We start from the raw sequence: 15,073 nt of genomic DNA, 5'->3' as shown, positions 1-15,073 counted from the left end.
GTGGTTAACACCCCCTCCCCGCACATCCTCCCCGCAGCGCCACCCCGCACCGCCTCCCCGCATCTCCTCCCCGCACCTCCTCCCCGCAGCGCCACCCCGCACCGCCTCCCCGCACATCCTCCACGCAGCGCCACCCCGCACCGCCTCCCCGCACCGCCTCCTCACACCGCCTCCCCGCACCCCCTCCCCGCACATCCTCCCCGCACCTCCTCCCCGCACCGCCTCCCCGCACTGCCTCCCCGCACATCCTCCCCGCAGCGCCTCCTCACACCGCCTCCCCGCACCGCCTCCTCACACCGCCTCCCCGCACCGCCTCCCCGCACCTCCTCCCCGCACCGCCTCCTCGCACCGCCTCCTCACACCGCCTCCCCGCACCTCCTCCCCGCACCTCCTCCCCGCACCGCCTCCTCGCACCGCCTCCTCACACCGCCTCCCCGCACCTCCTCCCCGCACCGCCTCCCCGCACCGCCTCCCCACACCGCCTCCCCGCACCGCCTCCCCGCACCGCCTCCCCACACCGCCTCCCCGCACCGCCTCCCCGCACCGCCTCCCCGCACCGCCTCCCCACACCGCCTCCCCGCACCGCCTCCCCGCACCGCCTCCCCACACCGCCTCCCCGCACCGCCTCCCCGCACCGCCTCCCCGCACCGCCTCCCCGCACCGCCTCCCCGTACCGCCTCCCCGCACCGCCTCCCCACACCGCCTCCCCGCACCGCCTCCCCGCACCGCCTCCCCACACCGCCTCCCCGCACCGCCTCCCCGCACCGCCTCCCCGCACCGCCTCCCCGCACCGCCTCCCCGCACCGCCTCCCCGCACCGCCTCCCCACACCGCCACCCCGCACCGCCTCCCCACACCGCCTCCCCGCACCGCCTCCCCGCACCGCCTCCCCACACCGCCTCCCCGCACCGCCTCCCCACACCGCCTCCCCGCACCGCCTCCCCGCACCGCCTCCCCACACCGCCTCCCCGCACCGCCTCCCCGCACCTCCTCCCCGCACCTCCTCCCCGCACCGCCTCCCCGCACCGCCTCCTCACACCGCCTCCCCGCACCTCCTCCCCGCACCTCCTCCCCGCACCGCCTCCTCGCACCGCCTCCTCACACCGCCTCCCCGCACCTCCTCCCCGCACCGCCTCCCCGCACCTCCTCCCCGCACCGCCTCCTCACACCGCCTCCCCGCACCTCCTCCCCGCACCTCCTCCCTGCACCGCCTCCTCGCACCGCCTCCTCACACCGCCTCCCCGCACCTCCTCCCCGCACCGCCTCCTCACACCGCCTCCCCGCACCTCCTCCCCGCACCGCCTCCCCACACCGCCTCCCCGCACCGCCTCCCAACACCGCCTCCCCACACCGCCTCCCCGCACCGCCTCCCCGCACCGCCTCCCCGCACCGCCTCCCCGCACCGCCTCCCCGCACCGCCTCCCCGCACCGCCTCCCCGCACCGCCTCCCCGCACCGCCTCCCCACACCGCCTCCCCGCACCGCCTCCCCGCACCGCCTCCCCGCACCGCCTCCCCGCACCGCCTCCCCGCACCGCCTCCCCGCACCGCCTCCCCGCACCGCCTCCCCGCACCGCCTCCCCACACCGCCTCCCCGCACCGCCTCCCCACACCGCCTCCCCGCACCGCCTCCCCGCACCGCCTCCCCGCACCGCCTCCCCACACCGCCTCCCCGCACCGCCTCCCCACACCGCCTCCCCGCACCGCCTCCCCGCACCGCCTCCCCACACCGCCTCCCCGCACCGCCTCCCCGCACCTCCTCCCCGCACCTCCTCCCCGCACCGCCTCCCCGCACCGCCTCCTCACACCGCCTCCCCGCACCGCCTCCCCGCACCTCCTCCTCACACCGCCTCCCCGCACCTCCTCCCCGCACCGCCTCCCCGCACCTCCTCCCCGCACCGCCTCCCCGCACCTCCTCGCCACACCTCCCCCTCCTCACACCTCCCCCTCCTCACACCTCCCCCTCCTCACACCTCCCCCTCCTCACACCTCCCCCTCCTCACACCTCCCCCTCCTCACACTTCCTCCTCCTCACACCTCCTCCTCCACCTCATCCTTTGCACCAGCCGCTCTTCCTCCTCCACTTCTCCTGCACCCCTCCCTCTTACCTCCCAGTTTGCTACTTCCCCTCCTCTCACTCATCCTCTTCACTTCCGCCTCCTCCAATACATTCTCCTCCCCTTCTCCTCCTCCTCCCTCCTCTTCACAGCCCTCCTCGCCCGCCTCCTCTTGTCCTCCACTACCTCCTGCACATCATCCTCCTCCTCTTTCCCTCAGGTCGGCTCTGCATTTTCTGTCATCTTGTAGAGGACATATCATTGCACCACAATGTTTTACACATGCTCCGGAGACAATTGTAAAGATCTCTGTGCTCGGTCTGCACAGGGAACTCGTTGTGCGTGGTGTGCACAGGGATTTCGTGCGCTGGGCCCCGTGCGCTGTGGCCTGTGTGCTGGGTCCCGCGCACAGCCTGCGCCCCACGCCCAGACTGGGCCCCGCGCACCGCCTGCGCCCCATGCCCAACCTGCGCCCCACGTCCAGCCTGGGAACTGCGCCCAGCATATGCCCTGCAGCTCGCGCGCAGCCTGGGCCCTGCACCCGGCGCCCAACCTGGGCCCTGCACCCGGCGCCCAACCTGGGCCCTGCAGCCCGCGCCCAGCCTGGGCCCAGCGCCCAAACTGGGCCGTGCGCCCAACCTGGGCCGTGCGCCCGGTGCCCAGCCTGGGCCCTGCCCCCAGCCTGGGCCCCGCCCCCCAGCCTGGGCCCCCCCCCAGCCTGGGCCCCGCCCTTCAGCCTGGGCCCCGCCCCCCAGCCTGGGCCCCGCCCCCCCAGCCTGGCCCCGCCCCCAGCCTGGCCCCGCCCCCCAGCCTGGGCCCCGCCCCCAGACTGGGTCCCGCCCCCCAGCCTGGGCCCCGCCCCCAGCCTGGCCCCACCCCCAGCCTGGGCCCCGCCCCCCCAGCCTGGGCCCCACCCCCAGCCTGGATCCTGCGCCCAGCCTGCGCCCTGCAGCCCACACGCAACCTCCACCCTGCACCCCGCGCACTGAACTCCGCGCTTAGTCTGCGCGCTGAACTCTACTCCACAATGTTTCGGATTGCTCGATGGCATTACTGTCACCCGTCACCTGTGTATGGTTATATGCTTGTCACTATCGAAGTAGCTCCTCTCTGTTTCTGACTGCCTCATGGTGAAGATCTTGTGTTGATGTCAGGGTAGCCGGCCTGGTTTGTGTGGAGCATCGTGTGGTTCCTCTGCTCTTGATTTGAGAAGCCGGAGAATCAATGGTTCTCTGCTCTACTTGGAGTCCCACAATTGTGGCCTTGCCTCTAACTACAGCGAGAGGGAAGGGTGGACTCAGCTCCCCTCACGTTCTGTCCCTTTGTCTCCGCTGCATTGGATGCTGTTCCGGCAGATGTTTACTTTGTCACCAGCTCCCTCCTTGAGCCATGTGGATGTTTTGCATAAGCCTGACTTTGACAGTCACTGAACAGGCCATTCTGTCCCCAGTGTGAGGCTGCAGGCTCTTTTGAAGGAGGTGACACAGTTGATTGTTCATCCATTGTCCCCGAGTGTTTGTGCAGCTGAGAGTTACCCACAGTGCGGCCCAAATTTCAGAAAACTCTGTTGAACTATTGCTGCCTGCTGTCAGGATTTGCTGACATCCTCACAGTGCCAGGGACCCGGGTCTGCGTGGGTTTCCTCCAGGTGCTCCGGTTTCATCCCACAGTCGAAAGATGTGCGGGTTAGGTGAATTGGCCATGCTAAATTACCCCTTTGTGACACAAGATGTATAGGCCACATGGATGCAGAGTTATGAGGATAGGGTGGGGGGTCTGGACCTAGGTCGATGCTCTTCCGGCCAGTCGGTGTGGTCTTGATGGGCTGAATGGCCTCCTTCTGTTCTGTATGGATTCTGTGGTTTTATGGAGAGTTTTTGATGTGGCCGTAGCATGTCCGGAGTGACACCCTTACCAATGAGGGGAATGAGGTGTGGACCATGCAGTAAATGCCAAGAAGTGCTGCACACCATTTTGTGAATTCTGAAGCAGAATTGTGAAGCCCAGTTTCACAGCCAGGAGATTGCTGTGAGATTGTTCCTTCAATCTGTCACAGGAAAATGAAGACTAGCCCCCTTGACCTTTCCTGCTCCTTGACCTGTTTATCATTGTGAATCGAACTGCCTGCTGCCAATGCTCACATCTTTCTCCGATTGTAGGTTAGCTGATGTGAAGTTGGCTAAATGTGGATTTCTTTCCATCACCAGTATTAACCTGGGGCTGCCCTGGCGTAAATGAAACACAGATAGGTTTGATATCTTGTGGTGGGAGGGCTGTAGTTATTGAACCTCATCACTCTCTCCTGGCAGTGCGGTGAGGGGAGCTGTCCCAGTTACTGCACTTACAGTGGGACACTGGTTAGTCTCAGTTGTGTGACTGGAAAGGCACCTGTCACTGTTTGGATTAATGAGCCTTTACCTATTGGTCTATGTGGGCCGGACTCGGAGAAATGTGTGCGTATCTGAGGCCTGCCTTTGTTCACAGCTCTCTGAGGCAGCGAGCATTTGGACAGTGCAAATAAGAAAGACATTGCTATTTTTGTTGATGAAGTCAGTGTATGATGCACATTGCTGATTGTCAGGAAGACGGTGAGGCAGATTCACCCTCCAGCCTGCACTTGCTCAGAGAGGGATCTGCAGGATGCCGTTTGTAAAGACAGCAGCTTTCTCGGGGCTGTGCTGGAACTCTGTGAGAAATTCATAATCAGACCGCAATTGCAATCTTCAGCAGCCTGGAGAATCGCACAGACTCTGCTTTCGACTGGCAGCTTGCGAAGGGGGTTCCAAATCAGTTCTTTCCTGTTTTTTTTTCCATTGACAAACAACATGAATCCAAGTGGGGAAAGACAAAAATTGTCTCCATTTCGGATGCTAAAGATGCTGGAAAACTACAAACCTTCTGTGAGCAGGATAGGTGAGTGCTTGAAGCTGCAGTCTTTCAGTTACCCTTTAACTCATTGTGTCTTCCTGTGAAATCTCATCTGGGGTGGGGACATTCTGTTCTGACTGTAGATTTATGTGGGGGGTTTTATAACTGAGAACATTAAATGAGGGGAAACATGAGACAAATGCTAAATGCTTCATTACTGGTTTCCAGAGCTGTTTAAGTGTCGGCGATTTGAGAGGAATGGCTTCAGAAAGAGAGAGAGAGACAGGATGGGGAGGGAGTGTAGTCTGAAAATATTTTTCGGTCATGGGGAGACAGATTATAAACCCAAGTGCCTCAGCCATACGCACATCATTAAAATGTTGCTGGTATGATCTGAGGTTCCTGCTCAGTTACAACTAGAATTTATCAATATAAAGATATTAAACGTTTGTTTTGGAACGGGACAGGGTAGGTCCTGCTCCCTGGGGATGTGTGGGTACATACTTATCGAGTTACTAGTAAATGATGTGAGTGAGGTATATTCCTAGAAGAAAAGGATGTCTCACTCCCATCCCAAAAATGAAAGAATTTGAAGGCAAATTCAAAATATTCCTCATCTTAATCAGGAAGGTTCACTTTTTACTAAAGGACGTTGTAATTAGAACCCTCCTCCTGTGTTAGGGTGTAAAATGGGTTCCTAAAGGCTTTTGCCTCAAGAAAACTGCACCAAAAGAATCCCTCCCGAAAATAGACTGTTCTCTTCAAGGCCTGCTGTGATGGGAATCTGCTGCATGTAAACGTCATGAACAACAGCATGCATCCAGGTCAGGGAGAGAATTCCAGAGCTTCAGGCCTAGGCAGTTGAAGGCACAGCCACCAATGATGCAGTGCATAAAGTCAGGCAAAAGCAAGCAATTAAAAAGAGTGGAGCACTGATCTCTCGGAGGGTTGTGGGGGCTGGAGGAGATGACAAGAGTTAGGAAGGGGTGAGGTCGCAGAGGGATTTGAAAACAAGGATGAGGATTTTACAATAAGGGTGTTGCTCCACCAGTCGGTCAGTGAGCATGGGAGTGAGACGTGAAGAGGACTTGGTGTGAGTAAGGACACAGACGGCAGTGTTGTGATTGATCTCAAGCTTATGGCCTTGCAAGACACTCAGACATGGGCGGTATGATGGCAAAGTGGTTAGCACTGCTGCCTCATAGTGCCAGGGATCCGGGTTCAATTCCAGCCTTGGGTGACTGTGTGGAGTTTGCACATTCTCCTCGTGTCTGCATGTTCTTCCTCCGGGTGCTCCGGTTTCCTCCCACAGCCCAAAGATGTGCGGATTAGGTTGATTGGCCATGCTAAAAAAAATTGTCCCTCGGTGTCCTGAGATGTGTAGGTTAGAGGGATTAGTGGGTAAATATGTAGGGATATGGGGGTAGGGCCTGGGTGGGATTGTGGTCAGTGCAGACTCGATGGGCCGAATGGCCTCTTTCTGCACTGTAGGGTTTCTATGATTCTATGAATGATTCACTGGTGGTGTGGTTTCAGGTCCCATGACAGTAGCTACTCTGTAGGAGAGAATAAAAACCAAGAAATGATGCAGGCTTGTAAGAAAAGGACTTTATTAATTGTGGAGATTTTAATCTTCATATAAATTGGATGGTTCATAGAGCGTATTTAGGACAGTTTCTTAAAACAATACATTGGGAACTACCAGGGAACAGCTATTTTAGGCCTGATCATGTGTAATGAGACAGGATTGTTTAATTATTTCATTGTTAAGAACCACAGAGCAAGAGTGATCATAACATGATAACATTTTGCATTCAGTTTGAAAGTAAGAAACTTAGGCCTGAAACAAGCAAGTGCTATGGTATGAAGACAGGATAGAGTGGGAAAATAGGTTAAAAGGTAGGGAAGTAGAGAAGCAGTGGCTGACATTTAAGGAGATAATTCATAACTTTCGATAAAGATATATTCAATTGAGAAAAACTCTATGAGAAGAATGCATCATGCATATGTGATAGGGCGAGTTAAAAGCATTGAAATGGACACACAGTTATCGAACATTTCACTGTTATTTTTTCCTGTTCCACCTTTCCTTGTATTTTAGAGCTCTCCAAATCAGTTCTATTTCTCAAATAAGCAAATGACTGTGGATACTGGAATCTGGGTAAGACGTTCTTTGGGAGGGTTAGTACTGAGTCGATGGGCTGAATGGCCCCCATCTATATAACAGGGATTCTATTGTTCAATATTAAATCAGAAGCTTGGCCAAAAAGGAGTATCTTAAAGAATGAGAGTGAGGTTGAGATCTGGGGAGGTTTAGACTGGAATTCCAGAGCTTAAGGCCGAGGTAACTGAAGATCTAAAAACAATTGCTGCTACAGAACTCACTTAAATCTCTGAAAGTTCCTGTGTCACGCAGCAACGACGGTCAACAGATGAGCTCAGATAGTATGAAACAGAAAAGAATGGCACCAATGGAAGGGGAAGTGGAAATTGAACATGAGTTCTGTTTTCTCTCTCTCCGACAGATGCTGCCAAACCTTCTGAGTTTTCCCAGCCGCCTCTGTTCTTGGTTCAGATTTCAGCATCCACGGTCATTTGCTTATTTTAGAAATTGATCAGGTGTGGAGAGCTCAAAAATATAAAATGAACCGGAAAAAAATAACTGAAATGTTTTATAACTGAGAGCAATGATTCTTTTTCTCACTGTGAGCCAATTTCAATGCTTTGACCTTGCCGGGGCCTCAGGGTGGGAGCGGCAGGAGGGGAGGGGAGGGGTATTGCTGAGAGTAACCTGAGCCAGTGTTGGGAGGGGGGACAGTTTCTGTCAGATTGGTTGGCGGCAATGTGACACAAGTCAACATTCGTCACGTGATGCAGTGCACCAACCTCTGAGAAGTTCAATACATTGCTCCAAATGTCTTCTGAAGTGTGCTAAATGGGATTTGATTGCTCGGCCTGGAAGATTGACTTACCTGATGAAGGAGCAGCACTTCGAAAGCTACTGGCTTGTGCTACCAAATAAACCTGTTGGTCTTTAACCTGGTGTTGTGAGACTTCTTACGGAAGGTAAGCAGTCAGTGAGGCTGTGTACCACAGGGACATCTATGAGGATTGCCCTGGACTTTGTGCTGCCTGCTATAAAGTGGCAGTGTTACAACCATTTCCATTTCATTGACTCAGTCTTGTACACTAATTAAACCATGTCATGGACATCTTAGTACCCCAGAGCACATACACAGACCCGCTCCATACACCATTGCACAATCATTTCATCATCTACCTCCAGACAACAGCCAGTTGAAATTCACACTGCATTGTGTACCCAAGACAGCTGTTCCACAAACATCAGCATGTCCCCCCGACCCCCACTCACCCCCTCCCTGACCCTCACTCATCCCCTCCCTGACCCCCACTCACCCCCTACCTGACCCCCACTCACCCCCTCCCTGACCCCCATGCACTCCCCGACCCCCACTCACCCCCTCCCTGACCCTCACTCATCCCCTCCCTGACCCCCACTCACCCCCTACCTGACTCCCACTCACCCCCTCCCTGACCCCCATACACTCCCCGACCCCCACTCACCCCCTCCCTGACCCCCATGCACTCCCCAACCCCCACTCACCCCTTCCCTGACACTCACTCACCCCCTCCCCAACTCCCACTCACCCCCTCCCTGACCCTCACTCATCCCCTCCCTGACCCCCACTCACCCCCCTCCCTGACCCTCACTCATCCCCTCCCTGACCCCCACTCACCCCCTCCCTGACCCTCACTCATCCCCTCCCTGACCCCCACTCACCCCCTCCCTGACCCCCACTCACCCCCTCCCTGACCCCCATGCACTCCCCGACCCCCACTCACCCCCTCCCTGACCCTCACTCACCCCCTCCCCAACTCCAACTCACCCCTTCCCTGACCCTCACTCACCCCCTTCCCAACTCCCACTCACCCCTCCCTGACACCCACTCGCCCCCTCGCAGACCCCCACTCACCCTCTCCCTGACCCCCACTCACCTCCTCCCTGACCCCCACTCACCTCCTCCCTGACCCCCACTCACCTCCTCCCTGACCCCAACTCACCACTTCTCCGACCCCCACTCACCCCCTCACAGACCCCCACTCACCCCCTCCCTGACCCCCACTCACCCCCTCCCTGACCCCCACTCACCCCTTCCCTGACCCCCATTCACCTCCTCCCTGACCCCCATTCACCTCCTCCCTGACCCCAACTCACCACTTCCCTGACCCCCACTCAATCCTCCCCGACCCCCACACACCTCTTCCCCAAATTCTACTCACCCCCTCCCTGACACCCACTCATCTCCCGATCCCCACTCACTCCCTGCCTCCCTGACCCCCATTAACCCCATCCCTCCTGACCCCCACTCACCCCCACTCATCCCCCTGACCCCCACTCACCCCATCCCTCCCAACCCCCACTCATCCCCCGACCCCCACACGTCCCCCGACCCCCACTCGTCCCCCCGACCCCCACTCGTCCCCCCGACCCCCACTCGTCCCCCCGACCCCCACTCGTCCCCCCGACCCCCACTCGTCCCCCCGACCCCCACTCGTCCCCCCGACCCTCACTCGTTCCCCCGACCCCCACTCGTTCCCCCGACCCCCACTCGTCCTCTCGACCCCCACTCGTCCTCTCGACCCCCACTCGTCCTCCTGACCCCCACTCGTCCCCCCGACTCCCACTCGTCCCCCGACCCCCACTCGTCCCCCCGACCCCCACTCGTCCCCCCGACCCCCACTTGTTCCCCCGACCCACACTCATCCCCCCGACCCCCACTCATCCCCCCGACTCCCACTCATCCCCCCGACTTCCAATCATCCCCCCGACCCCCACTCATCCCCCCGACAAGCACTCTTCCGCCCGACCACAACTCATCCCCCTGACTCCCACTCAATCCCCCGACCCCCACTTTACCCCCCGACCCCCACTTTACCCCCCGACCCCCACTTTACCCCCCGACCCCCACTCTTCCCCCCGACCCCCACTCTTCCCCCCGACCCCCACTCTTCCCCCCGACCCCCACTCTTCCCCCCGACCCCCACTCTTCCCCCCGACCCCCACTCTTCCCCCCGACCCCCACTCTTCCCCCCGACCCCCACTCTTCCCCCCGACCCCCACTCTTCCCCCCGACCCCCACTCTTCCCCCCGACCCCCACTCTTCCGCCCGACCCCCACTCATCCACCCGACCCCCACTCATCCACCCGACCCCCACTCATCCACCCGACCCCCACTCATCCACCCGACCCCCACTCATCCACCCGACCCACACTCATCCACCCGACCCCCACTCATCCACCCGACCCCCACTCGTCCTCCTGACCCCCACTCGTCCTCCTGACCCCCACTCGTCCCCCCGACTCCCACTCGTCCCCCGACCCCCACTCGTCCCCCCGACCCCCACTTGTTCCCCCGACCCACACTCATCCACCCGACCCCCACTCATCCCCCCGACTCCCACTCATCCCCCCGACTTCCAATCATCCCCCCGACCCCCACTCATCCCCCCGACAAGCACTCTTCCGCCCGACCACAACTCATCCCCCTGACTCCCACTCAATCCCCCGACCCCCACTTTACCCCCCGACCCCCACTTTACCCCCCGACCCCCACTTTACCCCCCGACCCCCACTCTTCCCCCCGACCCCCACTCTTCCCCCCGACCCCCACTCTTCCCCCCGACCCCCACTCTTCCCCCCGACCCCCACTCTTCCCCCCGACCCCCTCTTCCCCCCGACCCCCACTCATCCACCCGACCCCCACTCTTCCCCCCGACCCCCACTCTTCCCCCCGACCCCCACTCTTCCCCCCGACCCCCACTCTTCCCCCCGACCCCCACTCATCCACCCGACCCCCACTCATCCACCCGACCCCCACTCATCCACCCGACCCCCACTCATCCACCCGACCCCCACTCATCCACCCGACCCACACTCATCCACCCGACCCCCACTCATCCACCCGACCCACACTCATCCTCCGGACCCCCACTCTTCCCGCCGGGCCCCACTCATCCTCCCTCCCTGACCCCCACCCTCCTCCTCCCTGACCCCCACTCACCTCCTCCCTGACCCCCACTCACCTCCTCCCTGACCCCCACTCACCTCCTCCCTGACGTCAACTCACCACTTCCCCGACCCCCACTCTTCCCCGACCCCCACTCTTCCCTCCGGCCTCCAATCTTCCCTCCCAACCGGCACTCTTCCCCCCTGACCGGCACTCTTCCCCCCCCGACCCGCACTCTTCCCCCCCGACCCGCACTCTTCCCCCCCGACCCGCACTCTTCCCCCCCGACCCGCACTCTTCCCCCCCGACCCGCACTCTTCCCCCCCGACCCGCACTCTTCCCCCCCGACCCGCACTCTTCCCCCCCGACCCGCACTCTTCCCCCCCGACCCGCACTCTTCCCCCCCGACCCGCACTCTTCCCCCCCGACCCGCACTCTTCCCCCCCGACCCGCACTCTTCCCCCCCGACCCGCACTCTTCCCCCCCGACCCGCACTCTTCCCCCCCGACCCGCACTCTTCCCCCCCGACCCGCACTCTTCCCCCCCGACCCGCACTCTTCCCCCCCGACCCGCACTCTTCCCCCCCGACCCGCACTCTTCCCCCCCGACCCGCACTCTTCCCCCCCGACCCGCACTCTTCCCCCCCGACCCGCACTCTTCCCCCCCGACCCGCACTCTTCCCCCCCGACCCGCACTCTTCCCCCCCGACCCGCACTCTTCCCCCCCGACCCGCACTCTTCCCCCCCGACCCGCACTCTTCCCCCCCGACCCGCACTCTTCCCCCCCGACCCGCACTCTTCCCCCCCGACCCGCACTCTTCCCCCCCGACCCGCACTCTTCCCCCCCGACCCGCACTCTTTCCCCCCGACCCGCACTCTTTCCCCCCCGACCCCCACTCTTTCCCCCCCGACCCCCACTCTTTCCCCCCCGACCCCCACTCTTTCCCCCCCGACCCCCACTCTTTCCCCCCCGACCCCCACTCTTTCCCCCCCGACCCCCACTCTTTCCCCCCCGACCCCCACTCTTTCCCCCCCGACCCCCACTCTTTCCCCCCCGACCCCCACTCTTTCCCCCCCGACCCCCACTCTTTCCCCCCCGACCCCCACTCTTTCCCCCCCGACCCCCACTCTTTCCCCCCCGACCCCCACTCTTTCCCCCCCGACCCCCACTCTTTCCCCCCCGACCCCCACTCTTTCCCCCCCGACCCCCACTCTTTCCCCCCCGACCCCCACTCTTTCCCCCCCGACCCCCACTCTTTCCCCCCCGACCCCCACTCTTTCCCCCCCGACCCCCACTCTTTCCCCCCCGACCCCCACTCTTTCCCCCCCGACCCCCACTCTTTCCCCCCCGACCCCCACTCTTTCCCCCCCGACCCCCACTCTTTCCCCCCCGACCCCCACTCTTTCCCCCCCGACCCCCACTCTTTCCCCCCCGACCCCCACTCTTTCCCCCCCGACCCCCACTCTTTCCCCCCCGACCCCCACTCTTTCCCCCCCGACCCCCACTCTTTCCCCCCCGACCCCCACTCTTTCCCCCCCGACCCCCACTCTTTCCCCCCCGACCCCCACTCTTTCCCCCCCGACCCCCACTCTTTCCCCCCCGACCCCCACTCTTTCCCCCCCGACCCCCACTCTTTCCCCCCCGACCCCCACTCTTTCCCCCCCGACCCCCACTCTTTCCCCCCCGACCCCCACTCTTTCCCCCCCGACCCCCACTCTTTCCCCCCGACCCCCACTCTTTCCCCCCCGACCCCCACTCTTTCCCCCCCGACCCCCACTCTTTCCCCCCCGACCCCCACTCTTTCCCCCCCGACCCCCACTCTTTCCCCCCCGACCCCCACTCTTTCCCCCCCGACCCCCACTCTTTCCCCCCCGACCCCCACTCTTTCCCCCCCGACCCCCACTCTTTCCCCCCCGACCCCCACTCTTTCCCCCCCGACCCCCACTCTTTCCCCCCCGACCCCCACTCTTTCCCCCCCGACCCCCACTCTTTCCCCCCGACCCCCACTCTTTCCCCCCCGACCCCCACTCTTGCCCCCCGACCCCCACTCTTGCCCCGACCCCCACTCTCACCTTCTCTCTCCCTGACCCGCCCACTCACCCCCCTCTCTCCCTGACCCCCCCCACTCACCCCGATCCCCCTACCCACCCCCTCTCTCTCCCCGACCCCCCTCTTTCTCCCCAACCCCCGCCCCACTCAATCCCCTCCCAGAACCTGCTGACCGCTGCCTCCAACAGGCTTTAAAATGCTACTGCAGCCAGTCTCCTGCGCTGTGGATATTTGCATGGTTAACTGTGGATCATGCTGGTGATTTGTACTCCTATCCCAGTGGCCCATTGCCAGCGTTCCAGAAGGCTGCTCCTTCACCATTCTGACCTTAGACCTTGCCATCCCAAAATTCCGTCCTGTGAGCCCATGTTTTGAGAAGCTCTGATAGACAAAGTATTTAGACAGAATAAGGGCTGATTAAATGTAAGCGAAATGGAAATGGAGAATCAGAAAGTTTCTTTACACTTAAAGAAATCCTTTGTATCTATTTTCACTTTCGAGAATGAGGATCCAATCGTGGTTAGGGATTCTAACCAACCTGACCAACTGCTGTCCAGACCAGAAACTATTCATTCACCAGATACAAACCGAACAAACACTCCAGATGGTCCGGTTAGATAATGGTTGCTTTTCTTTCTGACTTTCTGGAATATTCTCTTTCAGTACAAAAGGAGACTTTGGTGGGGAGGTGGTTGTAATCCTTGTGACATTATCACTGGCATCAATGAGGCTCTCTAATGTCCTAAACAAAATATAAGCACAATGTAGTAACTCGGAGGGGAATCGATTCAATGGGAGGGGTTGGTCACTCCAGCTCAGGGTTAAAGCAAATTGTAAATCCCAATTCCAAACAGAGAGTACTGGTGTACTGCAGCAATCAGCATCCTGCCCTGTCACTTCACCAGTAGAGGACTTATTAGGGAGAGTCAACATGGCTTTGTGCGTGGTAGGTCATGTTTGACCAATCTATTCGAGTCTTTCGAGGAGGTTACCAGGAAAGTGGATGAAGGGAAGGCGGTAGATGTTGTCTACCGGGATTTCAGCAAGGCCTTTGACAAGGTCCCTCATGGGAGGTTAGTTAGGAAGGTTCAGTCGCTAGGTATACATGGGGAGGTAGTAAATTGGATTAGACACTGGCTCAATGGAAGAAGCCAGAGAGTGGTTGTGGAGGATTGCTTCTCTGAGTGGAGGCCTGTGACTAGTGGTGTGCCGCAGGGATCGGTGTTGGGTCCATTGTTGTTTGTCATCTATATCAATGATCTGGATGATAATGTGGTCAATTGGATCAGCAAGTTTGCTGATGATACAAAGATTGGAGGTGTAGCGGACAGTGAGGAAGGTTTTCAAAGCTTGCAGAGGGATTTGGACCAATTAGAAAAATGGGCTGAAAAATGGCAAATGGAATTTAACGCAGACAAGTGTGAGATATTGCACATTGGAAGGACAAACCAAAGTAGAACGTACAGGGTAAATGGTAGGACTCTGAAGAGTGCAGTTGAACAGAGGGATCTGGGAATACAGGTACAGAATTCCCTAAAAGTGACGTCACAGGTGGATAGGGTCGTAAAGAGTGCCTTTGGTACATTGGCCTTTATAAATCGGAGTATCGATGGTAAGGTTGTATAAGGCATTGGTGAGGCCGAATTTGGAGTATTGTGTACAGTTTTGGTCACCTAGTTACAGGAAGGATGTAAATAAGATTGAAAGAGTGCAGAGAAGGTTGACAAGGATGTTGCCGGGACTTGAGAAGCTGAGTTACAGAGAGAGATTGAATAGGTTGGGACTTTATTCCCTGGAGCGTAGAAGATTGAGGGGAGATTTGATAGAGGTGTATAAGATTTTGATGGGTATAGATAGAGTGAATGCAAGCAGGCTTTTTCCGCTGAGGCTAGGGGAGAAAAAAACCAGAGGGCATGGGTTAAGGGTGAAAGGAGAAAAGTTTAAAGGGAATATTAGGGGGGGCTTCGTCACGCAGAGAGTGGTGGGAGTGTGGAATGAGCTGCCGGATAAAGTGGTAAATGGTAAACTTGGATGGGTTCATGGATGAGAGGGGTGTGGAGGGATATGGTCCAA

The 15,073-nt window shown here is 59.8% G+C and overlaps 1 protein-coding gene across 1 annotated transcript in view; it reads left to right on the top strand.

Moving 5' to 3' along the window:
- LOC144484548 (cyclin-dependent kinase 16-like) overlaps positions 1 to 15,073 on the top strand; it is a 168,741-nt gene that overhangs the window by 38,229 nt on the left and 115,439 nt on the right. The gene's annotated exons all lie outside the window — the stretch shown is intronic.

This window comes from Mustelus asterias, chromosome 3, assembly GCF_964213995.1.
Source record: "Mustelus asterias chromosome 3, sMusAst1.hap1.1, whole genome shotgun sequence".
In the NCBI taxonomy this organism is placed as follows: Eukaryota; Metazoa; Chordata; class Chondrichthyes; order Carcharhiniformes; family Triakidae; genus Mustelus; species Mustelus asterias.
This window is presented reverse-complemented; position numbering and strand designations above follow the sequence as displayed.